General features: G+C 40.9%; 1 long non-coding RNA gene across 2 annotated transcripts in view; it reads left to right on the top strand.

Annotated features, from left to right (window-relative positions):
* Positions 1–645: 645 nt before the first annotated feature.
* Positions 646–25,564, top strand: part of LOC141807859 (uncharacterized) — a 38,065-nt gene continuing 13,146 nt past the window's right edge. Inside the window, exons 1-3 of one of the 2 annotated variants that reach the window (XR_012599867.1) lie at positions 646–699; positions 985–1,087; positions 1,287–1,528. This is a non-coding gene — a long non-coding RNA (uncharacterized LOC141807859). Of the gene's footprint in view, positions 700–984; positions 1,088–1,286; positions 1,529–25,564 lie in introns of those variants that run through there. The other variant, XR_012599868.1, reaches the window with a different exon arrangement.

Raw genomic sequence — 25,564 nt, 5'->3', positions numbered from 1 at the left:
GTTTTTTATGTTTCCGACTCCAACACACCTGATTCAAATGATCAGCTCGTCATCAAGCTCTGCTGGAGCTTGATAACGAGCCATTCATTTGAATCAGGTGTGCTGGAGTGGGGTAACATCTAAAACATGCAGGGCGGGGGTACCCCAGGACCAGGATTGGGTAACACTGTTCTAAGATATGAATCCTTTCTTGAACCACTTGAGTCAAGTGGTTCAATGCCTCATGAGGCTTCACCATCATGAATAAAGGAGGAAAGAAATGCCAAACCAGTTTGTTGAGGGACAGCGCTCTACACGGTGACACTTCAGCCCTTGAAGCTCCATCTGCTCTCTTTTCTTTGTCTCACTCATCAGGACTCCAACCTTCCTCTTATATAATTGTTGGCTCCTACCAAGAGTGAGGGATTTATAATTAGCCATCAATTAACTTATGTCTAACTGTTATCAGGTCAACAATGCACAAAAAAAAAATGCACTGAGGTTACAAAATAATTTTTCAAGATACATTTATATAAAATTCATGTTCAACTTAAACTTAAAATAACGTTTCTTATTTCATTTGTGAAATCACCCCTTGATCTCTTTCAGAAATGGTTCCTTCCATTTTGCACACCTCCCCATAAACCAATGACGGGCTGTGGTTCTGTTTGGCACTTCCTGGTTCTAGAGATGGAGGCTCAACATGGCAGGAGAAAACAGGTAACAAACAAAAACTATCTTTAAGAAGTTTAACAATAAATTAGATAATAAACTGTGTGACTATTTCCAAGATACAGTCTTCATAATCTCTCTGTGTTCTGCATTATCTGAGTTTAGCAAGTGGCTTCCACACACATCATGGTAGCATGCTAAGCTACCTTTAACACAGGCCTTTCAGCCGGTTTGCCGTGTACCCTTACAGCAGGCATGTGTGCACCCTTATCTAAATTCCTCAAAACTTAGAATAAATAAATTCATAACCTAATAAAAATGTCTTTGTTACAGGAAGCTGGAGTACCTAAAGAAAACCCCCACACACCTCAGAGAAAACATGAAAACACTTCAGCCAAGTCGTGGACCAGGAGGTGACAGCACTTACCACACCACTGTGAGTCTTCATGTCGAGTTTTTAAAATTTTTCTTTTACCTCAAATTTTAAGCATCAGATTTTCTACCATCATATCCTCACATAAAATAGACTTAATGTCATTAAACAAAAAAATGAGAAGATTTTTCCCAAAATGTCCAACAATATTTTTCTTTATTCACGCTGACTAATGTGTAGTAAAACAGGCCTCCTGCTGTAGTTTCTTTTAGAGTCTTATGAAGCAGCATGAGGTGATGTCCAGCCTCAGTCCAGTTATTATATTCTGATCCTCACGTACACAGCAGCGCAGGTCACCCTGGCCCCGTCATGGTGCCAGCCTACCTTCAGCAGCTCTGTGATCAATAGCGGCCCGACTGCCTCGTCTCCGCTCTCCTTATTCGCTGTTCTCCAGATGAGCCTGCTCTCTAACCCCTCCATGACTGGAGCCTCATTAAAAATACATCTCATCCAAATTACATTGATCTCTTTTACTCTTTTCATTTACTTTCACTGCACCTCTCTTTGTCTCCTGTTCTGCTGTGTCATGATGAGGGAATACAAGAGCAGATCTCACTGTGAAACACCAAACATCTCATCTTCTTATACTCATGCATGACCAGAACGTGGTTATTCTGCAGCTACTTTTCTACCTCTACATTTTTCCTGTCTTCACACAATCTGCTACATTTATTTGGATGTTTTCTTTTCTGCATTCTCTCTCAAACTGCAGCCGCTCCATCTGACTTGGGTGGCATTCCTCTAGGAGATGATAATGAGTATAGCTGAGGGCTCACCTGGGGACTGCAGGGCGAGTCCGTACAGGCCGTTAGACTCTCACATCAGACCAACCTCACTGTCTGATGTGCTGATACCCAGCCTGCCCTGCCTGCTCTTCCTGCTGCACACATGAATACAATGATTACAAATACTAGATGGATGCATTCCCTGTTTTTCAACAGCACAGATACTGTGGCTTAAAATGAATTATTTGCATGGCAAAGACTATTTTCACAATTAAATTTCTTCAAGCAGAGGAGAGAGTTCAGGTGGAGGTTGATGAGCTGGTCCTAAAGAGGAGGGGAGGGGGCCGGAGTGAGCCAGGGACTCAGAGCTCAGCAGAGGGAGCCCTTTCTTTTGTGTGTGTGTGTTTGTGTGCATGTGCATGCACAGTTTGGCTTTAGAGGTTTAACGCTAAAGGATTACACAGAGAAATCTACACCTGTTTGAGACCCTGCATGCACTGAGGAAACCAAGACAATTTCCTCATAGTTAAAATTTAAAGGACGTTAAAATAATAAGTAAATGAAAGAATAAAGCCTCCAAAAGGGTGACACATTTTGCAGGTTTGCTAAAGAGGAATTTAAAGGATAAATTCAGTTCTAGTGAGTCCTTATCTTTGGTTGATGATTCTTGATCTTTGGTTTGTAGCCTAAGAATCTTGTCAAGTTGATGCAACACTTTGTCCAACTTTGGGTTTTTAATCTTGCTAAAAGGGATCCTTCAGGGATTATTTTGGAGTTAATACCACAGTTTTTTAAATGTTCAGCACATACACTCACAATACAACACCAGCCTGATCTGTGTAGTAAGGTATCCCAGCATGCTTTGAGCAGCAAATCAGACAACTGCAACAAAATTGTAATACTGTATGTGCAGTGTGTTTGTACCACAGACTGTGTAATACGTGGACATAGTCTCTGTAATGAAGCCAATCCATGGATGCAGCCACATTTGATATGACGCCGGCTTCGATCTTCCTTTCTAATAGTTACAGGGTGCCCGGCAGTCACATGACCTGAGCTGTGTCTCTGATTGGACAATCAAATGACCCTTAAAAAATTCTGAACCGCAGAGTTAGAATAAAAAATTCACTCACCGTACAGTGTGTGCCGATAGTGAAATCAGTGTTTCATACCCGTGCCTATAAATATGTTTGTTTTTTTTCTATGCCGTAAAAGTCTGTTTTTATGGCTGGGTGTGTACGTGACTTCCTATCTTTTTGCATCCAGCGTCAAGCGGATTCTCGATGAACAGCGACTTTTAGCACTTCCACATTGGCTTCATTTTTGTGCCAATAGCACCTGCATCCTAGTATAACCTGATGTCTGCTAATCAAACCATGTCCTAATTATCTCACAGTACACATCACTTTTTTATTTAGAAACCAAAACATTTGCATCAAGCTGTAAACATTTTATGATTTTAAAAAGAACAAATTGTGACATCGTCTTTTTCTATTGAATGTATGATACATCAACATAGTCTTAGTGATGTCACCCATCTGTTTTTGATGCAGAGTTTTGAACCCATTGCTGACAGGAGCCATACTGGAACAACTAACCTTAACCTAGCTTAGTTCATGTTTGGATGAAGTAAAGAGGGGGGCCTCACAGACAGCTACAGGGTGCCCACTTATCAGTCAGGTCAGCCATGCCCTTATATGGACCAGTAGGTTTTATAACTTTGAAAATAACAATCAGAAGAAATGTAACCCCATATAGCGTGTGACACAAGGTATCCAGACCCAAACAATCTCTCGAACCAGGCTGTGAACATGTTTATTCCTGCTTTAAAAGTAGTCTCAGCCTGGGGGATGCTGCTTGGCTTCAACAGGGATTCTGCCTCTAGTGGACATTTAACAAACTACCATTTGTCTGCATTTTAAGACTGCTTCTATTTTTCAACACTGGAAGTTGCGGTTCTTGTCTTGGATCTCTTTCCAAACACTCAGAACAGGTATAAAACATCCCTCCAGGCACTACAAGAAGGAAAACTTTGGCAAAGCCTTTACTTAATATGTAAAACATACACATTCATCTAACGTCTCTGACATGCCAGACACCACAGGCCAGATTAATGAAAACGTATAGACTTGCTGTGTTTGCACATCCACTTTCTCTATTTAAATAAATGTTTTACAAGAAGGATTACATTTATCTCTTGAAGCTTTCCAGAGTCAACAAACCTTTTACCCATTTTTATATTTTACCATCACGCAGACATGACCTGATCTCGATGGGTCACACACAGATAAGAACAGGAGCAGAGAGAGCAATCACTCTATCAAACTGTATTTCCTGTTATCAGAAGTTTAGCTGACACCCTTCATACAGCTCCACATAAACCCTCCACTCATCCACACTGTGGGAGGGGTCACCTGGAGGTGATGAGGGGAGAGAGTTTCTATGGAGACAGTAATGAGCGAATGAGGTCGAGTGCAAGGACCCGGGGCTGCGATGCGCTTTGTGCCTCCCTTTGTCCCCATAACAGTGGAAATTAAGGGACGCAGGAACAACAGGACTGAGTACACATGACCTAATGAGGGTCCAGCGTGGGCCAGGACTTGGGGAACAGGGTGGAGGGGAGTGCTTTGGAGGAGCAGGGGAATGTGGGTAAGAGGGGGGTGCAGAGAGAAAGGGGCGGGATTAAATGGATTGTGTCACTTCTGAAGCTGTTTTGAGGCTTTTTTTTTTAAATGTTTTAGTGCACTCCAAAAAGGGATTTAAAGAGTTATAGAAAAACTTAAGAATTCTTCTCCCAAACTCTAAAACTGTTTCTCAAATCCAACACTTTCCCTCTCCAAGCTTCTCCTCTCTCCCCCTCTCTCCCTGCTGACTGCCCTGACTCAAAGTGACAGCAGCTCTCATTAAATACGAAACACCGGTCACATGTGGAATTGACCTCGCAAGTGTTCTGGCTCACCCTGTCCATCCACCGGGCTTGACTCCCATCAGCCCCCCCGGAGGGAAGCGACCGAAGCCCCAGAGGTGTCAGGTATGGAGAGAGGAGGGGGCTGGAGGAGGATTTTCTTTTCTAATCAGCAGATTTAATGGACTTTATGGAGAGGCGCCCATTATCACTGCTTTACTGCCAGACTAGAGGATGTATTTGATGTGTCTCCTTATTTTTTTTCTGCTAATTCACTGATTCTCTTTTATTGTTCATAAACATATGATTCAAATTTGACAGGATTTTGTTTTTCAAATTATTATCAGGAAAAGTGCATAAGGATATATGTCATAAGTTCCAGTTAATCTGGTTTGAGGAGTTCTACAGGAGTTTCAGAGGAAAGCAGGGCCTTTCATAAAGAGATGGGTCTTAATGGGCTGCATCACATGATTTAATTCAAATTTAGGTTGGCTGTAAAGCCTGGTTAAAAGGTACAGTTCATTCTTTTTCAGTTTGGTTGTATTTCTTGTCTCTTTTGAAACCTGCAGACACCTGTTTGTTGTGTCTGTGAATGGTGCAAAAGCAAACAGGCTTCTGGCGGCAACAAAAAAGTGCCAAAAATGTTCCAAATAAACTGCAAACTTAACTAACACAGGCTTAAATGTTTGGGTTGGAGTTTGTCAAAATAGCTGAAATGGTACATACAGCTGACTTGATAGCCCAGTGGTTTTCAAAGTCGGGGCTGTGGCCCCCTGGGGGGCTGCCAGGGGACACCAGAAGGGCCTCAGAAAATTGGAGGGAAGGGAAAAATAGGATATTATTATTATTATTATTATTATTATTATTATTATTATTATTATTATTATTATTATTATTATTATTATTTAATCTCATTTTTTATGTTTATAACTATTTTTCTTGAACATACAACACTCAAGGCTTTAATTGTACCAAACCGCACCTGACAGCTTCAACCTTGTCAAGATGATGTCATGATCCGTATCGACCTGACAGTTATCTTAAAAGCAACTGAACTTTGGGGCTCATCCCCTGTCTAGCTACTGGATAAATGTACGAAAGAGGTATCTCACCTTGGCTGACAGAGCCCTGATATACCTCCTCCCTTTTAACATCAACCTACCTGTCTGGGTCTGGCTTTTGTTTCCTGTTCTAAAAAATGGAATCATTGAAAAGTGAATAAAAGTTTTAAAAAATATATTCTTAAACTTAACATTTCTTTACATATGTTGAAACGTTGGTTACCAAAGGGGGTCCCAGGCTAGAAGCAAATGCTGTTATGGGTGGTCTTGGCATAGTAAAGTTTGGTAACCCCTGTGATTGCCTATCTGTGGGTTATCTACCTACTTTCAGTGCCTCACACAACCTCACTTATAAAAAAAAACACAGAACAATTCCTCTGAGAACCTGTTCCTGATTATGAAACATGCCAGAAACTGCAAGAGTGTGAGTTGGATTCCAATGTTGCTGTGTCTGGATTGCATGATAGGATGTCACTCCTCTTTTCTCTCTCAGAGATGGTGGGGGTCCTCTCACACCGGAGCCTATCGCTAACTGTCATTACTTCCTCACTCTGAGACCAGCTGGAGACAACGCTGACTTTTTACCACAGCGTCAACAGGCAGAGAGTGGAATCGAGTTTGTTACACAGCCTTGTAATGAAAACATCTTCTCTCTGACCGCCCTGATTGCTTTTGTGGGTCAAATACTACCATCAGTATTACTTCAGTGGGTTTCATGACCACTTTTAAGCTCCTTGTTGGGCTTGTAAGGGAGAATTTTCCATGATAACTGAAGTCTAACCCATTTCATTTGTAAATAAGTGGGTGGATTTCAGATGCTCTTCTGCACAGACAGTCCTATAATTAGGGCTGTGATTTAGTATAGCCTGTGCCTGTCTGTCTGTCTGTCAGTGTGTCTGTCTGTCTGTGTACACACACAGCCCAGCTGCAGTGTTATTGCTCTTGGCTGCCTCTGACAACTTAATGGGATGTTTGATTTCCACGTCAGACTTCCTGCTTGACATTTAGCCCTTTGATATTTGGACTTCCCCTACACACTACACACTTCTCAAAACAAACATGCACACATTCACACGTATAAAAATACACAAACACAACGCTGACCTCACGTCACCTGCGGCACACATTACTAATTTCTCTCAGAGGATGAAGCCAAAGCACACTCAGCGGCCGTCAGCTCTCACTCAGAGGCTAGTTCTTTTACTTAAAGTGTGTAAAGTCGTTCTTGCTGGGGAAGACTCTCACCCCTGGACCATCAGACGTCTTGTTTGTCATCACTGTCAGGCCATGAGGATGACCCACTCCCCGCTCTGCGGTATCACTTACACCCGGCGATGGCTATCTCCCAGCCGTCCATGTCTGCTCTCCGTCTCTGAGACGCGCGATGATTAAAGATGTCTTCTATTTTTCATGAAGCGAGGACTCCAGGTTACGGCCCTGTGTGACCTCTCTAACGTTTCTAGTCTGTTTGAATGTTTTGTGCAAAGGATGGGAATTTTTCCATGTCACTCATCAAGTGACCACAAAACAACGATTCATGCCTGTGAGAGAGGATCTCTATTTCTGGTCGAAACTGGTGAAATCATTTGTGTAAATAGTGGCACCAGCAGCAGCATGAAAGATACTGTTGGATTGTTACTGCTGGATAATTAAAAGTAGCAGCAGATCACCATGAACTGTTTAAAGTGACTGAGAAAGGCCAAACCTCTCCTCACTGTTTTTAGCTGAGTATAAAATAGCATTACTCACTACCTACCACTCCAACATGCCAAAAACCTGTCAATGGAAACACTCCACACTGAGTTATTCACACTCCACCACATTAACACCACTGACGCCTCTTACACTTGTACATCACAACCTCAATCATGTTTCTTAATTAAAATAAATCATGTTTGTTTACATTTGGTGTCTCTTTTCCGTGGCGTTATGACACCATGCATTTAAAACTGGCATGTGTCCGTCACACAAGTTTTAATAAGGTCAACAGTCTCATAAAGCATGACATAAAAACTTTAATTGAACACGGAGGAAATGTAGAACATTGCTGCAAATGTGCAAAGTGAATTTTTACAGCACAAACTGGATCATGTAACAACTGAGGTCGGAGGGCGGACTTTCCATGACTTGACGTTGAAGTTTCATCACTTTGTTGGGCACTTGGTTTCAGAAGTGGTGGCAGGTCAGAGCACAGCTCATAACAAAGGAAAAAGAAAATCAAAGACAGGCATATATAATACATCATGAAAATGTTGAAGAAGTTCAGTCCAACTCGTGACCAGATATGTGATATGTTACTTGACTCAGACTTGTGCGCTGATGACTGAGCTCTGGTTGGATAAGGATTGAGAGCAGGACTCTGAGAACTATCAATGAATTTATCAATGAATACTTAATTGTTTTATTAATTTGTTTTATTTATATTAAATTGTTTTATATTTATTTCTTCAGCTATGAGGTCCTGATAGCACATGTGTTTTCAGGCTATAACTGGTATGTGTGTCTGTTTATCTGCATGCTATGTGTTGTCTTGTTCAGCAACAGTGCATATGGAAAGATGTCAGAGGAGGTGCCTCAGATTGTGTGTTTTAAAGATTTTATGACCAGCACTGGTAAATGCAGAGCAACATGTTGGCTATTTATAAGGCAAAAAACATTGTCGGGGAAACAGATAAGTTAAGTAACATGACATGAATAAATTCTGACTGCAGGTGTGTCCTGCATTTAAAGAATTTTGTCTTAAATTGGATCCAGCCAAGGTTTGTAGTAAATATTTTTAGGAGGGCTGAACTCTCACAAACAAAATTTAGTTTAACAGACTCTAATGAGAATCAATTAAGTGCATTTTCTGCACATCAAAATTGTCCAACACAGTCAGTCCAGGCTTACGCAGCCAATAATCTGTAGTCAAACAGCAGCATTCCTCATCCTGAACTCAGTCTTTGCTTTATTCATCAGAATATTATATAATACTAAAACTTAGATACTTCAATTTTCACCAGGTGAGTTTTCTGAGTCCTGCTCTGGGGACTATTCCAGGACTTTGGCTAAGGTACCGAGGACTCAACATGGACTCATACTCAGGTGAGGAGGACTCAACTTGTATTTTTTTATTTTTATTTTTTGGGGGGAAATACAATGCACCACAATAACATCACCTCCTCTGTAAGTGCAAAGAAGCATTTAAAGTGCTATTTTGTGAGCTAAAGAGCTTTACCTGGAGTGTGAACACACAAGAGGCTGCCTCCTATTATCTAACCCAGGGATTACCAAAGTGTGGTGCGTGAGCTGCTGCTAGCTGGTGCAAGTGTAATAGCAGCAGAGCACCATTATTTATTGATAATGTATCAATACATTATACATAAATAATTAATGAATAATAATAATAATAATAATAATAATAATAATAATAATAATAAACAATTAAGTAAATAATTTAAACATTTTTTAATGTTGGTTAACGGTTTAAATATTTAAATGTTGAATTTTTGTTACATAGTAATGACTGTTTTTCATCACTCTGCTACCATATTTGACTTTCAAACATTATCATTGTCATTATTATATTGTTAATTACTGTTACTGTCCCCATCATTTCTAATGTGAGAGATCATTGGGCCCATAATAGTACATTCTGTTCTGTGTTAACAGTAGCCCATTTTATTGAACTTGATACCGTATATGTGGCTATAAAGACTACACCTTTTCTTTTATATGCTTCGGGCATTGGGAGTGCGAAGTAGGTAAAAAGGGGGTGTGCGGTAACAAACATGCCCACATTTAAACCAGTACACTACATATATACACCCTTTTTTACACATGTATAAACACAAACACATACACATAAAAAAATTATTGGGTACAAATTAGTGAATGCAGATATGGAATGACTTAGTGTTTTTAAAAGTGGGGTTCGTAGGAAATTCCCTGATTGTAATCGGTAAGTTGTTCCTGACCTTGATCAAACAATAGATGTCAGCGTGTCTGTCATTCACTTAAAACATATTCATATTATCAACAATTTAAGGCCGGCAAAACAAGCTTCATGGTAACAGACGAACCAGTTGCAGCATTAAAGGCAGGGTTGGCAGTCCTGAAAAACTAGCATAAATTTGAATGTAGCATCTCGTCAGGACTCTGCCTAGCCCCTCCTCCCCCTCCCCTTGGGGCTCCCTCAAAGCAACACCCCCGCTCACATGCACCAGCGCTGCTGATTCGCAACTATGATTGTGAATGACTGAAAGACGGACTCAGCTCATCATTTTATGTTTTGCACTACGTAGAGTCATGTCTCATTTAGAGGTAAGAAAAAACCAAAAACGTTAAAACGCAAAGCTAAAAAAACAATAAACAAACGTGGCTTTTGTCAGCACTCGCGACTGTCATGCTAGAATCATCCACTTTTACCTGTGACATGATATCAGGAGTAAAGCTATAATACAAATAGTACATGCACATTTTCTCTAGGACTTACCAAATATCACATTTTTTTGTTTGTTTTTTTTTTGCTTGTCAGAGCCTCTGTGGTGAGAGTTTATTAGTCTCTGATCCGAACTACAGCCCAGAGCCAAGTACCCCATCTGGTCAGAGGGGACATGCCCGAGGTCGAGTGAGAGGGGCAGTAGTTAGAGGCAGGGGAACAGAGCAAGAAAAGAAAGCCTCCGTCTTTCTTTTCTTGCTCTGATTAGCTGGAGGAGCGGCAACGGGCAATCGAGGTATAGGTAGCTTCTCCGCCATTCTGCAGCGCCGCTCCTTCCTTCTCAGCTCGGCCACTCGCACTGAATCATGTGCACGCCAGTGAAATGTACGCGCAGGAGGCGGGTGGAACAGCGACGGGATTTGATTGGTTTACAAACAAGGTGTCCCTGGATGACAATTGGTTGGTGTTTTCCCTGTTTTACTCCTGCTGTAGATAGCGGATATTTTCTGCTCTACTTTAAGAACACATCACGTATTTCTTGCCATCAGTACATATAGATCATTTTAACCAGCATAACAAATAGTGTATCTAAATCAAACTAACAATTATACCTTTAATGTAGGATGTGCAGAATTTAACTTTTAGCCAAACTGACCGTTATGATGTTGAAGAGGAGGACGTGACTCAGCCAAGTTTTGTTTTTTTTGTTGTTGTTTTTTTGTTGTTTTTTTCTTAAGATTTAAAGATAGTGAATGACATTAAAAACCATACGAACTTGTGGTGTTTTCTGCTACATGTAAATCTATAATATTTATAACATTGATCAAGACTGAGCTGCAACAGTGACTCTTGTGTTTCAGCAGAAAATAAAAATAGAAAGAAGAGAAAGAACAACTTCTTATCTGGTGCACAAGGCTGGACACTGCCTTTAAAGTAAACAAACATAACAACCAGCAACTGTGAGCTCTCTCTGAACCCTTTAGGCTGTGTGTGTGAGTGTGAGAATGTGTGTGTGTGTGTGTGTAATTAGAGATAAAGCATGAGATTATGTACACCTATGTGAACACAAGAAGCAGAGGATTAGGACTTTAAAAGAAAGACAAACATCTCCTGACGCTGTGTATGTTTGAGAGTACACCAAGCAAGTGTCAAAAAAAGTTCACCCGTGTGTGTGCGTGTGTGTGTGTGTTTGTGAGTGTATGTGTGTGTTTGAGGACAGTATGTGTAGAGGGAGAGGGGAGGAGGGGGAGGTCCTGCTGCTCTGGTTGTGTGGACTTGTTCCCTCTGCCCTCATTAGATGGTTAACCAGTGTCCACTCAGGCACAAGAAAAAAAAAAAGGGCCCCTCCAACTGACCATTCGTCTCCTTCCAGAGACAGCAAACAAACTCTCGCGCAGCATTGATCCAGTGCTTCGAGTGGACACCCGCTGCAGCTCAAAACAATCCAAAAAGACAGGTCAGGGTGAATGAAAGGGCTGGGTTGTTGGAAAAACAAGCAGGGGAGGGAGTTCTCAATCGATTTGCTACGTATAACCGCATCTGACGTGCATGTCGGTAGCTGCTTGCTAATTACGGCGAGAATCTACACTCGGGGGTTGTTGTGTCACCGGGAACAATCTGCTGATTGTTGTGTGAGAAGATTGGTCAGACAAGGGCCGGCCACTTTCCGCCCAATTATCCCCATTTAGTGGTTCTGCTTCAAGCTGCCTGGACGGGGCAGAGGGGAAAAAGAAAGAGCAAAGGAAACATGAAAGACCTAAAGAAAGAGAAGAAGCATTTCGGAAAACAAAACATTTTCTCAACATTAAACAGAGAAAACTTGAAAACGCTGGCATGAGGCTTTTACTTTGCACAGCGGTTATTTTAAGACTGAAAAGTGATGGTCCTTACCCTAATGAGCTCAGCTACCTCACCCCACCTGCCCAACCCGCCTGTAGGGGCGAGGGGAGGCGGGGGAGAGGGGGGCCAAAAGGGCCGATTATGAATTGAGTTAATGAGCCTGTATTGGGGTGGGGGTTGGTGGGTTTGGGGCAGCCTGAGAATTCAACCTTTCCCCCTCTGTCCTCCGTTTCCTTCCTTTTTTCCGTCCCTGGTGAAAAAGAGAAAAAAAAACTCCAGCAGGTGTTTTCAAAGCGTGCTGATTCACTCTGATGGAGTCCTGTTGTTAAAGTAGGAAGTGTCAGATTGTCCAGACGTGATTTCAAGATGATGAACTTGTTGTTTTTTGGCTTTACTGTAACTGTTCCTGACCTTTGACCTCTTTCTAATTGAGTGAACAGACAATCAAAATAATGAATCAGGGCTTTAAATCCTACGATATCAACGCAGTTACTGTGCCAAAGACATTAAAACCATACAGATATACAGTAAATGTTGTGGCATGATCTATTGCTATGTAACTGACTGCACAATGTCATTTCCACACTGTAAGTTTTCAGTTTTCCCTTTAAAACATTCAGTATTAAAGGGGAGCAAATAGCTTTTTAAAGTTATAATTTACCAAAAAAGTGAACGATAGGTGTTGTTAGCATTTCTTCCTCCTTGATATTCTTTTTCTCTGACATGAAATCCCACAGGTGGTTTTGACTTAGATATGAATACAGAGCCATTAAGATGCTGTGAGGTGTTTCGAATCTCAATACAAACGGCCCAAATACACAAGATGGGACCCTGGGCCAGCCCTACTGTTGTGTGTTGACTGTGCACCAAGGACTTCCCACTCCATTAATAAGTCTCTCTTCATTCATGTTGGGCTGTGAAACCTCAAACCTGTTGACTCCTGGTCTGTCTCCACTCCACTGTGTTGGTTTGTTGTTGTAGTCAAGATAAATTTGATCTGGTTTTGACACGTTTTGTTTTATTTTGAAAGTCACTGGCTGTTTTAGTTGGTTTCCGTGCAGCAACTTGATGCGTCACAGCTTCGGCATCCGTAGGATTGTTGTGTATCTGCTGCAACCTGCCAGAGCAGGGATGCAGCTGGACTGCAACAGAGCGAATCTAATATAAGTTGACACATTGACTTGAATGGAAACCTATCTGATCTGGTGCTATAATGGAGTGGAGCCAGACTGGAGACGCATCTGGAGAATTTGGGCCCTGAAGTGTCAAACTGTCGCCCTTTTGATGACACTCCATTGCTAAACTTTGCAAACATGAGTATTGAAGAGACTTTAGATTTATGATCTTCTGGGGAAAGCCTCTTCTGAGCACAGATACTTAAGAAATAATAAACTTTGACACTGATGATATTGTTTTGAACAATGAATTAGAAGCAGATAGATATATAAAAGTGAGACTATTTCAAGAGCATTCATCAAGTCCCCACATGGCCTTTACTCCAACACACTGTAAGTTCTGTTTAAGTCTTGGAAGCCTAACCCCGGGGCAAGGGCGGCAAATCAGCTGTAGCTAGACACCCATATATATATATGGCATCTATGTTTCATGAAGTATGTTTCATGCATTTGTCTCTGTCAAATAAATGTGAATAACAAGATAAATGGAGGCCATGAAGCAATGTTACACCACATAGACGGACACAAAAGCCCTGTTTCCACGAAGCAGTTCAGTTTGGTTTGTCTCAGCACGGCACGCATTTTTTGGTGTTTCCACTGACTAATCCCAGGACAGATCCCCAAATGTCCAAGAAGAGCCGTCCCACTTTTTGGGACTCTTCCATAGGGATGCCAGACTAAACCGATCTGATCCCGGAAGGTGGAGCTACAACACTGCAGTCCATTGATTTGTTAAAAGAATCATCACTTACTGTGCGACAGTGGCTGTGTTTCTCTTGATGGCACACAGACTTCTCTGAAACAAAGTTTATTCGTTTTTTGTAACAAAGAGCCACATGTCATTCACAGAGAAGACAAATTGCTGGATGTCTTCCATCATTGCTCTTTATTCACTGTGTTGTGTTTTGATTCTTCGTTGGATTTATTAGCAGGATACACTGTGTCACGCTGCTATAGCAACACGCTAATATTTAACTGATGCAGCTATCGGCATCTGGCTTACATGCCGCCTACCACAAGGGGGCATGATTGGATGTGGGACTGTAAACAGGACCAGGCTTAACTAATCTAACTCATATCTAACTGTACTGATGTAAACCAGACTGCTTGGTGGAAACGGGGCTTAATATAACCCAACTGTGAAGTCAATATAAAAGTACAGAGGTGCGTTCACAGTGGTTTATTTTGGCATCAAAAGAGCCATCATCCAGGAGACTGAGGATCGTACGTAACGTATCTATCAAACAGCTAATCCCATCACTCAGGTCTAAACCTAAAGCTGGAAAATCACCTCTAAAAAAATAATAAAGCTTCAAATGTTTTCAGACTCAATGTGAAACTAACTTAATTCATCCATCCACTGACTCAGTCAGTCATGCTGGTGTGAGAGTAGAGAGGTGAGCCTGTGGACACGGTGAACTCTGTGGCCGTGCAGAGCGGGATGAGGGAAGGACAGAGAGAGGCAGGGAGGGGAGGAGAGGTGTGTTTGTGTTCAGCCTGGCCTACTTAGACTGATTTCAGCCCCAGCAGTAACCCGCCGGAGCTCCTGCGCTTCACCCACTGAGCTCGCCTCAACACCCCGACTTGATCAGTCAACCATGTGACTCAGGCCTGGAGCCAGGAGGACAAGAGACAGACAGCCAGGAGGGGGAGAAAGAGGGGAGAGAAGGACAGAGGAAGGCTTGATTTCATGAGCCACTCATAGTTAACAATTTAATTTTCAATCCAAAAGGCCAAATTTGGTGGTTAGAGATCTGTATCAAACCACTTATCTGCACAATTTATCAAGTATCCTCAAAGGCAGCGCTTATTAGCTGAGCTCATTGGGATGACATGAGGTCAGAGCGGCAGACAAAAACCCTCTTTCTGTGTTTGCCCCCATGGAGCCATGCTGAACTTTTCCATCGCAGATGATAGCAGACTGCTGATCTTTAATGCTGTATCAAAAGAAGGCCGTTTCCCACACTGAGGCCTGTCTCTTTCCCACAGACGACTCAGATAGCCCGCTCTGTCTCTGTGTGTTCAATACGAGTCATGTCCAGCTTATCATCAGCACGTTCTGACAACAACTCTCCACAGGCGCCCTCATTCATTCCCTGTTTTTCTTCCCCTTCACTCCAAAAATGCATATTGTTTTCTGCAAAAAGAGACTCAAATAAAAGAGCTTTTTGTGTAAAACTCAGGCGCCAACTTTGGTAAACAAATCTCAGTGATAAAAGAGCTCAGTTACAGAGTTACAGAGCTTGATTTCCTTACATGGAGCGCTGTGGGACGTTAGAAAATTACAGCAGCATTGTCTGGGATGTGCTCACCACTGTTTGCAGGATGTTTGCTGTTTTCACGTCCCTCTGCAGTGAGACTACACGTTACTGTTCAGAGGACTTTACATGAGTAACAGAGAAGCTGAGGGGCTGAGGGGAGTAAGAGAGACATGGTGACATTTGTCTGGCGACAGAAGCAAAGTGTTGTGACCTTTCAGCTCCGAGCACTGAGGGGGATGCACGCTGTAGGGAGAGCTCTGATAGTAAAGATAGGACTATGAGTGAGTGTGTGTGTGTTTGTGTGTGTCTATGCAGGACACCAAAGAGCAAACAGTGAGGGTGGTTATGCTGTGTGTCTGTCTGTCTGGGAGTCTGTCTTCTTTCTGTCTGCATAGCTGCAGTGAACCATGACAGGTATCATCAGGGCAGTCTGTGAGGAGGCAAATAATACCAGTTAGCTGGCACAGTTTGTTTTATGACTTATCAGCGTTTGCTAAATCTGCAGAGCTCAGAGTACCATCCAGTTCTTTCCTCTTTGTGCATTTTGGCTTTTGAAGACTGTGGAGTTTAACTTTTTGATCCGCTGATGAACAACCTATTTCATTTTAACCCCTGAAGCCCACGCCTCTTTTTTGGGTCTCTTGAAAAACGACAAATCCAAATTGAAAAGTGTAGATTTCTGCTTCTACGAGGTCTATTTGAAACATTCTGGTGTCATAATACAGGAAACGCTTGGTTATTTATGTCACTGGCTCAGAGAATAACTGGTGCTTCGTTTTATGCCTTTTGCTGTTTTGAGCCTCTTGTTTCCAAAAACTAATCCCTGGACAGATCCCCAAATTACTAACCTGTGCCGTCCCATTTTTTTTGATAACCTGGGGTGCCAGATCCACCCCAGAAGGTGGAGCTAGAAACAGTGCAGACTGTTGATTGGTCAAACGAATTGTCACTTACCGTGTAACAGCAGTTACAGTTTTTCTCTTGGTGGCACACAGTCTTCTCTGAAACAAAACTTGATTGGGCTTTGTAACAAAGATCCACATGCCAATCGCAAAGAAGACAAATTGCTGGATGTCTTCCATTGTTGCTCTTTGTTTCCTATGCCACGTTTTTCTTCTTTGTTGGATTATTAGCAAGGCGTCGTGCTGCTATGGCGTTACACTATTACATAACTGACATGACTTTTGGCACCAAGCTGACATGCTGCCTACCAAGAGGCACGGTTGGTTGTGGAAACACAAACAGGATCAGGCTTAACCAATCCTTCCTGTACCAAACCGTACTGATCCATATTGGACTGCTTGGTGGAAACTGGCCTAATTTCCCTATTTGGGGGTTTGAAGGTTTAATTGTTGTTTACAGTAAATTACTTGCTCACATTTTAGTAATATATTTATCTTTTTTTTTTTGTCTCACTCCCATTTCTTCTATTTGCATTTTGAAGCTCTACTACTAACCTCATTAGGATCCAACAGTGCTAAAATGTACATTTTTGCCATTTTTCTTAAAATCAGGTATAATCACATGGCTTGAAGTGGAAATACCTTATTCAACAGCTTTTTATTCATTCATTCATTTTCTGAACCACTTATCCTATTCAGCGTAGAGGGTGGCTGGAGCCTATCCCAGCTGTCATTGGGCGAGAAACGGGGTACACCCTGGACTGGTCGCCAGTCAGTCACAGGACTGACACAGAGACAGACAACCATCCACTCACGCACTCACACCTATGGACAATTTAGAGGGTTGTTTAATTTTAGTTATTTTTAACTTATTATATAATTTAATCATTTTATTAATTCTATTTTTATTCAATCAATTTTTTTAAAATCTTGTTTTATCTTTTCTTGCTTATTTTTCTACTTTCTGCTTTTTGCTTATCTTATTACACTATTTCTATTTTTTCCATCTGCTGTAATTGTGTGATGAGCGATGGGGACATTAAATTTAACTGGGATCAGTGAAGTATTTCTGATTCTGATTCTGATTCATTTCACCTGGAATAGGTTATACCATGTCTGCTGGAGGGCTCCAAGTCGTCTTTAGCACCTCTATGTTGACTCCATGTTGTCTTGTTAGCCCTTTAGCACCCAGGTGTCATATGCAGCCTGCTTTAGCATGTAGGTGTTAAGGTGATGTCTGTCTGCAGCTCTTCTGTGCTTCAAGCCTTTTATGTCTCAGCATGGCTCAGTGACCAGTTAAAAGTAGTTTCTTCTGTTAAATATTATCGTTCAGAGGTATTTTAATATTTGATCACAGTTTCCCTCCAGCAACCCTTAAACTGTTAACCTCTTAGATAAAAACAGAGCATCAGAAACAGTCTTTCTTTGTACCAGTCCTGATATTATGTCATTGATCAGCCGTGAGTTTATCTCTGAGGGAAGAGTTCAATGAGAGCTTTGTGCGTCTCTCCAGCCAAAGTTCACTGCTGTGTTATTGGCTCACAGGCACAGCTTCAGTAACGCTGCAGATTGGAAATATGTACTTTATTAGATTAGAAACAAGAATGATAAGTGCGTGATAAGTGGAATTACTGTTTTGTTCTGACGCCAGCCTCTCTGTGTGGTTTGGTTTTATCAGTCTGTGAAATGTCTCATGATTCTCAACCTTCCTTTTCCCTGATCTCTCTGTTTCTCTGTTTCTCTCCGTGTTCACCACAGCAAAGAGGTCATAAAGTCACTCGCTTGTTATGAGAAACTTTATGTGTTTCTTTTTATGAGAGATATGGGATGATTCTTGTTCACAGTTCTGTGACCTCCTCATGGCAATATTAAAGTTTTTGAGTTTTTTTTTAAAATTGCTGGGATGTGGTAGTTCAGCCAACAGTTTGAACTCAGGTTAGTAATGAAGACAGAGGGTCAGATCATCCTCATCAAAACCCTCTGTTTCCATCCTCCATCACATCACTGGTCAGAGTAATGTTGGTGAACTCTTGGCAAGTGTACTGAACCAGGTAATTAACTGATACTGCATAATCACATTTACCTTCATCACCTTTAACATGACGACAATGGACAGGTGCAGTGAGCATTACTGATGGTCTTGCCTATCAGTGGATGGGAAATGTGACTTTATGTCTTCAGTGTTCGTGTGTTGGTGAAAGAACAAATTGATTCAATAGACTTTAAAGAGGATTAAAATGTGATGTCTTGACCAGTGGTTCCCAATGTGGAGATCGTGGGGAATCACAAAATGCCTTTCAAAATCAAAAGCTATTGGCATTTGCATACTTTGTTCATTTTTGTAAAAACTTCATATAAAAACCATCCAAACAGAGCAGTTTGGATATCTTTTTGTTGGTGGTGGTTTTTTTTCTGCTTTTGGTTTGCTTTTAGTGATTTCCTATGGCAAAGGGTTGTCTGTCTTCCAAAGACCTACAGGAACCTTTAAGTTGTTGATGTGGCCTCCAGATTCCCAGATCTCAATCCAATCAAGCATCTGTTGGATGAACTGGACAATATGGAGGCCCACCCCCACAACTTCCAAGTCTAAGACGGTTGACTGTTACCGTTTTGGTGCTAGGTACCACAGCACACTTTCAGAGCAGTTTTGGGCCCTGACCTGAAAAGAAAAGGTCCCACAAGTGGTCATAATGCTATGGTATAAGGTATATGTTGCACACTTGGACAAATAAATGGCTTTCCAGGTGTGCATTGGTTTTAAAATTAACTTTCACTTGCAGTTCTTTAAAAATACAGAAACACAAGCACAGAAGCTCAACATGCACTGCATTTCATCCTGGTCTACTAAAATGATACACATACACAACATTTGCCCTGTCATACACGTGGTGTTTGACATCAGTTCCCAATGCATTTCACACTTAAACACATCAACATTCAGCGCACTCACACAGTAAATATTAAAGCAGACTACAGGTGGTTAGGTTAGTATTTTCTAGCAAGCAAACATGACAAGTGCAGCACTTCAGAGACCACTAATCAACCTGCAAAACTTTGGCAAAAAGTGACTCATTCACATGAACAGAAGTCTGATTTCTCTTAGACACATTCTCTATTTGTGTCTCTACATCTATACACTGATTAATCACTTTTGCTCACCTGAAAATACAGAAAATAAAGAACAGAAGCTCAATGAGGCTGTGCACTTCATTTCATCCTGGTCTGCTTAATGACACACATGCATTCTTGCATACATAAGACCCCAAGCTGCCCCAAAATACTTGTGTGAGCCAATTAACTGTTAAAATGTGACATCAGTGCCTGAATATTCATCTTTGAGCAGCTGAACGATATAAAATACAAAACAACAAAAATAAACATGACATTGGGCAACTGTCCGTGTCCATATGAAGGTTTTACATTATTATGGGTCCCACATATAGTCAAATTTTAAAATAATGTTGCAATGAAAATGCCACAAATTTAAATGAAAAGCTCCAGAGAACCCATAACTGCATAACATACTGCAAAAACTGAAATATTATCAAGTGTTTTTGTCTTATTTAAGGTAAAAACTGTCTTATTATACATGACATGAGCCACATTAAACTGGTCATTTTAGAAAAACGTCTTGTTTCAAGTTATCTAAAGACAAAAATGAGGTCTGAATTGCTTGTAACAAGTAAAAAAAAATATGCCTATATAACTTTGCTTAAAACCAGTACAATGTCTTAGTAAAGAAACTTTTCTCTTGTTCCACTGGTAGATTTTTTTCACTTGTTACAAGCAATTCAGACCTAATTTTGTCTTTAAATAACTTGAAATGAGACATTTTTTCTGGACTGGTCCGGTGAATCCAGCTCATATTAAGTCTAAAAAGACATTTTCCAAAGAAAATTATTAAAATAAGACAAAATCACTTGATAAGATTTCAGTTTTTCCAGTGCAGTCTATGGAGGATGATTAAAATATTGCTACAAAACACAAAAAGCATCTAAAAACCCACACCTAATATGAACTTCTTGTTATTTTTCAATAATTGAAAACCCTTCTTGAATTCAAAAAGCTAAAGAGAAAGTGTTTGAGCCATAACACTCTCTTTTTCAAAGCTGTTGCAAATGAAAAATAACCTCCATTGTTGTAAAAGAAGCCGGTACTGAAGTGCAAAAAACTGCAGTTCCTCTACTTTCCACTACAGGCTAACCCCCAAAAGAGACCATATAATTATAGAAATCTTTTCCAGCAGAGTTGAACATGTTAACAGTCTGTTTTGGTCTCTTTCTCTTATAAAGTATGTGTCAGATTTTGTAACAGACCATGTATCGAAGTGAAGAGTTTGATCAATTGGTGCATGGTAACGAGGTGCGTGGTTAACCCGCTCAAGGCAGACGTTGCAGATTTGCAACTGCTAATTGCTAGTTACCTAATTACTCCACATCCACATTTTATGGGCCTTTTTTTCTCAAAAGTACCACTGCAGAACTTAGTTGTGCATTAGCAACAAACAGTTTCCCACTATCCCACCAATTGGCAGAGCTGTATCACTTCCAACATGGCTGCCTACTTGGTTTCACCCAAACAGGTTTTTATGGCATCAATTTCATGTAAGTTTCATTAACAACCTCCATTAATTTAAAACCAAAACTGCACAAGATGAGGGTTAAGGCCTTAATTCCAACCCTTTCCCAGTCTCTGAGTTAATGAAAGTTAGTTGGACTCAGCCTTTCTAATTCGACCACCATCTGTGGACTTCATAAACCCTTTTTCAGAAACCAGTGAGTGACAATACTGAGAATGCATCCATGTTTTATACTCCCTGTGCTTCAACTCCACTTAACATCACAGTGGTTAACTTTGTTCTGTGGAAAACAGACTGAAAATGTTTTTTTATTAAGACCAAAACATGCGAAGAAAGCCACAACATGTCATAAACTTGGGTTACACCAATAATAAAGAGACACAATGACATGTTTTCTTTAACATGAACTTTCCCAGGAACCTTTTTTATGTCATCCATGTCAGTGAGAACATGAAAAAGATTCCCAGTGAAAACAAAGTCAGCACAGAAAAGACTTTGCTTTGTGGTTTGTGTAGCAGGCATGACACTGCCATGATACATGTATGTCTAATTGACTGGAGCCTTGTGAGTACTTGCTTCTCTCGAGGCCCCCAGGCAGAGCTCTTCACTTCACAAGTTCCCACAACTAAACAGAGGTTAACGTGTTGTTGAGAAAGAGCAGCTCTCAGCAAATTTCACAGGAAATTCCCGACGACAATCAGTTCCATTTTTTTCCCAAACCACCAAATCCCACATTTAACTTCAGGGAGGAGAGGAAGGAAACTGCTGCAGTGCCAAAACCGACAAGTGAATTAACCGATGGTTTCAGGTTTTTTTTTTTACCTGTGCTTTCACAGAAACGAGCTGTCACACAAAGTGAAAGGGGTAAGTCATACCAGTGCTTAAGAGCCATGCAATACTTCCTCATTGTGGTCATCATTAAAGCCAGGACTCTGACCTGTTGGGATTTTATTTCACCTCGCAGAGGTTTGTTTAGATTCCAGCTCATGCAGACCTATCAGGCCTCCCTCTCACACATTTATTCCTGTCTGTATTTCCTTTGATTGAAATAAATGCTTCACCCAGGCTGGAAACTGAGGGGAAAGAGTGGAAAAAAGGACGTTTTAACTCACTGCTCTCAAAGTGATGTTGATATGTGCTGGACAGGCTTCCACAAAAAGGTTATTGTGCGGCTTAATTGCACCCAGTGGGTTGTGACGGCGGTGGGGAGTGAGGTAAGGGTGCTGCCTGGATAGCAGGTTGGGCTGAGCCTTGCCCTTATGTTGCTATGGTCCCACAGCTGTCATCACCTTATTGTCCCAACAATTACCCATAATTACACCTGGCAGTGTTAGCGCCATTCAGAGACACTAACAAAGGAGATACCTTCCTGCCTGTTTGATGAGGGAGAGTGAGGATGTTACAGTGATGTCCGGGGAGGAAGAATGGGCAAATTATCTGCTTAAAAGGTCAAAGCATGAGGACATGAACAGTGTTTTACTGCACTCATAGAGCCTTCAGGGGAAAAAAGTCAACATACAGAACAGAAATCAATCCAGATCATAGCAGTCTGACTTATCCTAACTGTAAATAAAAAATTGATAATAAAACTTTTATAGATCAGATATAGCATCAATAATAATAATAATAATAATAATAATAATAATAATAATAATAATAATAATAATACTTAATAAAGTATTTTCTATTCTATTCTATTCTATTCTATTCTATTCTATTTTATTCTATTCTATCACAAGTAAAGGGGGCTTCACACCACCGCACGGCAACACGCTGCCTCCAGTCGTGCACGCACACAGATTTTCCCCTGCCGCCCAGAGTCCAGCGTGTTGAACTTTCTGGCGGCAGCCGCCTGGGAACAGTCAATCACATCGAAGGAAGAAGAAAACACGGAAATAGCAGACTTCGCGAGGCAAAACCAGCAATAGAGGAGCTAATACTGCTGTTATTTGAATATCCAGAGCTCTACAATAATAATAAAATCTTTAATATGCACATCATACAGTAAACAGAAACTATGAGGTACTACACAGGGGTAGTGTTGTGAAGGATTTTTTGGCGGACTCTGCTGTGATGTTCGCCGAATCACCTCTTCGTCACTGCCGCCTGTTACCCCATGCTCATGCCACGGCGGCAGGAGCCACTTTGAAAAACGCTCTGCATTTCAGGGGTCACCGCCGGCAGAGAAGCGGTTTTCGGGGCGGTTACCGCGCGGCGGTGTGAAGGGCGCTTAAGGGTTGGACTCCCCCAGGGCTGCCCTTTGTCATTAATTCTGTTCATTACTTTAATGAACAGGATTTCTAGGTGCAGCCAATGGCTGAGGGGTCAGGTTCAGGGGTCTTAGGATCCCATCTCTGTTTTTCGCAGATAATTTACTGGCCTCATCAAACTGGCCTCGACGTCCAGCTCGCACTGAGGCTATTTGCAGCTGAGTGTGAAGCAGCTGGGATAAAGACCAGCACCTCTAGGTCTGAGGCTATGGTTCTCAGGTGGAAAAGAGTGGACTGCCCACTCCAGGTCAGGAAGGAGTCCAGCTTAACATAAGAATCAGTTCCACTGTGGCCTGTTCTGCCCTGAGCGATCTTTGTGATCTCAATCCTTTGATTCTACCTGCCAGCTATCACTTTTATATTTCTTCAGTTCTGGAGCTTTTTTTAGGCATTCCTACTATTTTAAAACCTTTGGTTTAGGAAACAGACAGTTTGGTAAAAATCTGTTGCTCTTTGGCATTTTGAAAATCAAAACAGAAAAAGAAAAACACTGAGGTATAAATGATACCAAATTAATCCTTGGTTACAACCCTCACTTGACTGAACAGATGATGTTACTCACATTTTTTCTTTGCACATATTCCAGATAAGATACTTGAAAGTCTTGAATAATTGTCAATTTAGACTCTTTTGTGCAGCCTCATCAAACACATTTTAAGAGGTTTTCAAGCTCCATGCGACAGACTCTTAGGCTGTTTAATATCTTAGTTTTCTATTCAAATTGTGAGCTTTTGAAGCGAAAAGACAGTTTTGATTCTGTAACCTTTAATATTGGTGCCATCATGTCACCCTGTGATTTTGTGATCCCTGCCTGAGCTCCTGCTCCTGCAGTGTTGTGTTAGTGCAGTGCAGCAGTGTTGATAATGGGCATATAACTCACATGCTGCTCCATGTTACAGACTCTAAATCATCCACAATGAAACACATTATGTGATACAGACTACACTGCAGATGTTTCTACTCTCTTGTTATCACGGCTCCACGTACGTTTGTGTCTGTCTGCTACTGGTTATCCAAACCTGGGGTTTAATCATTACAGAGAGGCCAGACATGTTCCCATGCTGCGACTGATTTCACTGTCATTTTTCATCCATGAGCGCCTGGAACTGACTTTACAGCCTCAGCTCCTCCACTTAATCATGTTTTATTGCTCCTCTGACCCTCGCTGCCGAGAGGAGATGGCAGAACATGGCGGGCCGGGGCCTTAAACTAATAATTATAAACCAGTCTGCTCACTCTGTTAAGCAGACGGCCACTTCCTCTGATAATACACAAAGCTGGGACAGTGGCAGCAGACCATACAGTTTCACAAAAAAACAGTAAAACTGTTTCAACACGGGGGAACAGCTGTCACAAGTTAAAACCCACCAACACAGACACAAAACACACAGAGCACTGTTTGGGCTTCAGAGAATCAAGTCAGGCTTTAGATTTTTTTCTTTACATTTAAAAAAAGTTTTAATCTTGAAAACTTTCTACTCCAGTTAAGTATTAATTGTTGCACAAAGATTAAATAAGGCCCATTCATGCTCCATGTATCTGTGTATAACATGTTCTTTATTGCTGCACTGTTTCCAGAAGCTCACAGAAACATATCACAGATGTATTGATCAGGGGCCCAAACTCACGACCTGCAAGTTTTTACACTGAGAAGCATAAATTAGTAATTTTCCAAATCTTTAGTCCTTGGCATCATGAAAGAGGTTTCTTTTTACCTGATGGAGTCAAACTTTTGAAGTCCTGGTTATCATTTTATCAGTCTGTATTGTATTTTTGGAAACATCAAGGAACAATTTAAGTTTTGGCAACTATTTGAGATAAAGTTTTAGTCTTTTGGAATAAAAAAATAAAAATAAAAATAAAAATGAAAATGAAAACAAACAAAAAATAAATAAATAAAAAAACCACCTTGGTTTTTATCATATTTAGTCATATTTTAGAATTTAAGTCCATTTTTACTTGATGAAAACTCAAAAAATTTTAGTCTTATTTTAGTCAATATACATTTTTTTATTTATTTATATTTAATTTTACTACAATAAATGTAGCAAAGAATAAGTTAAATATTCAAATATAAATCAGATGTCAGTCTAGTAGCTGTTTGTATTTTTGTTTCTAATGCACACCAGGGATTTAAGTAATAAATGAAAATAAGAAAAACACATTTAGGCTGTGAGAACTTGTACGAGAAGAAAAACTTTTTGCAGATAAGTGACCAAATAAACAATTCACCCGCTCAACAAACTGTGTTAGCCTGTCACATTTTGAAGGCTTTGACACTCAGAGAATGGATTTTGAGTGTCTAACTAACATTTTTGTCTCATTGTCTCGTAAACAAAAACA

Source organism: Halichoeres trimaculatus, unplaced genomic scaffold (genome assembly GCF_033239565.1).
Source record: "Halichoeres trimaculatus isolate MK-OKI-2021-1 unplaced genomic scaffold, fHalTri1.1 fHalTri1_scaffold_18, whole genome shotgun sequence".
NCBI classification, from domain to species: Eukaryota; Metazoa; Chordata; class Actinopteri; order Labriformes; family Labridae; genus Halichoeres; species Halichoeres trimaculatus.
This window is presented reverse-complemented; position numbering and strand designations above follow the sequence as displayed.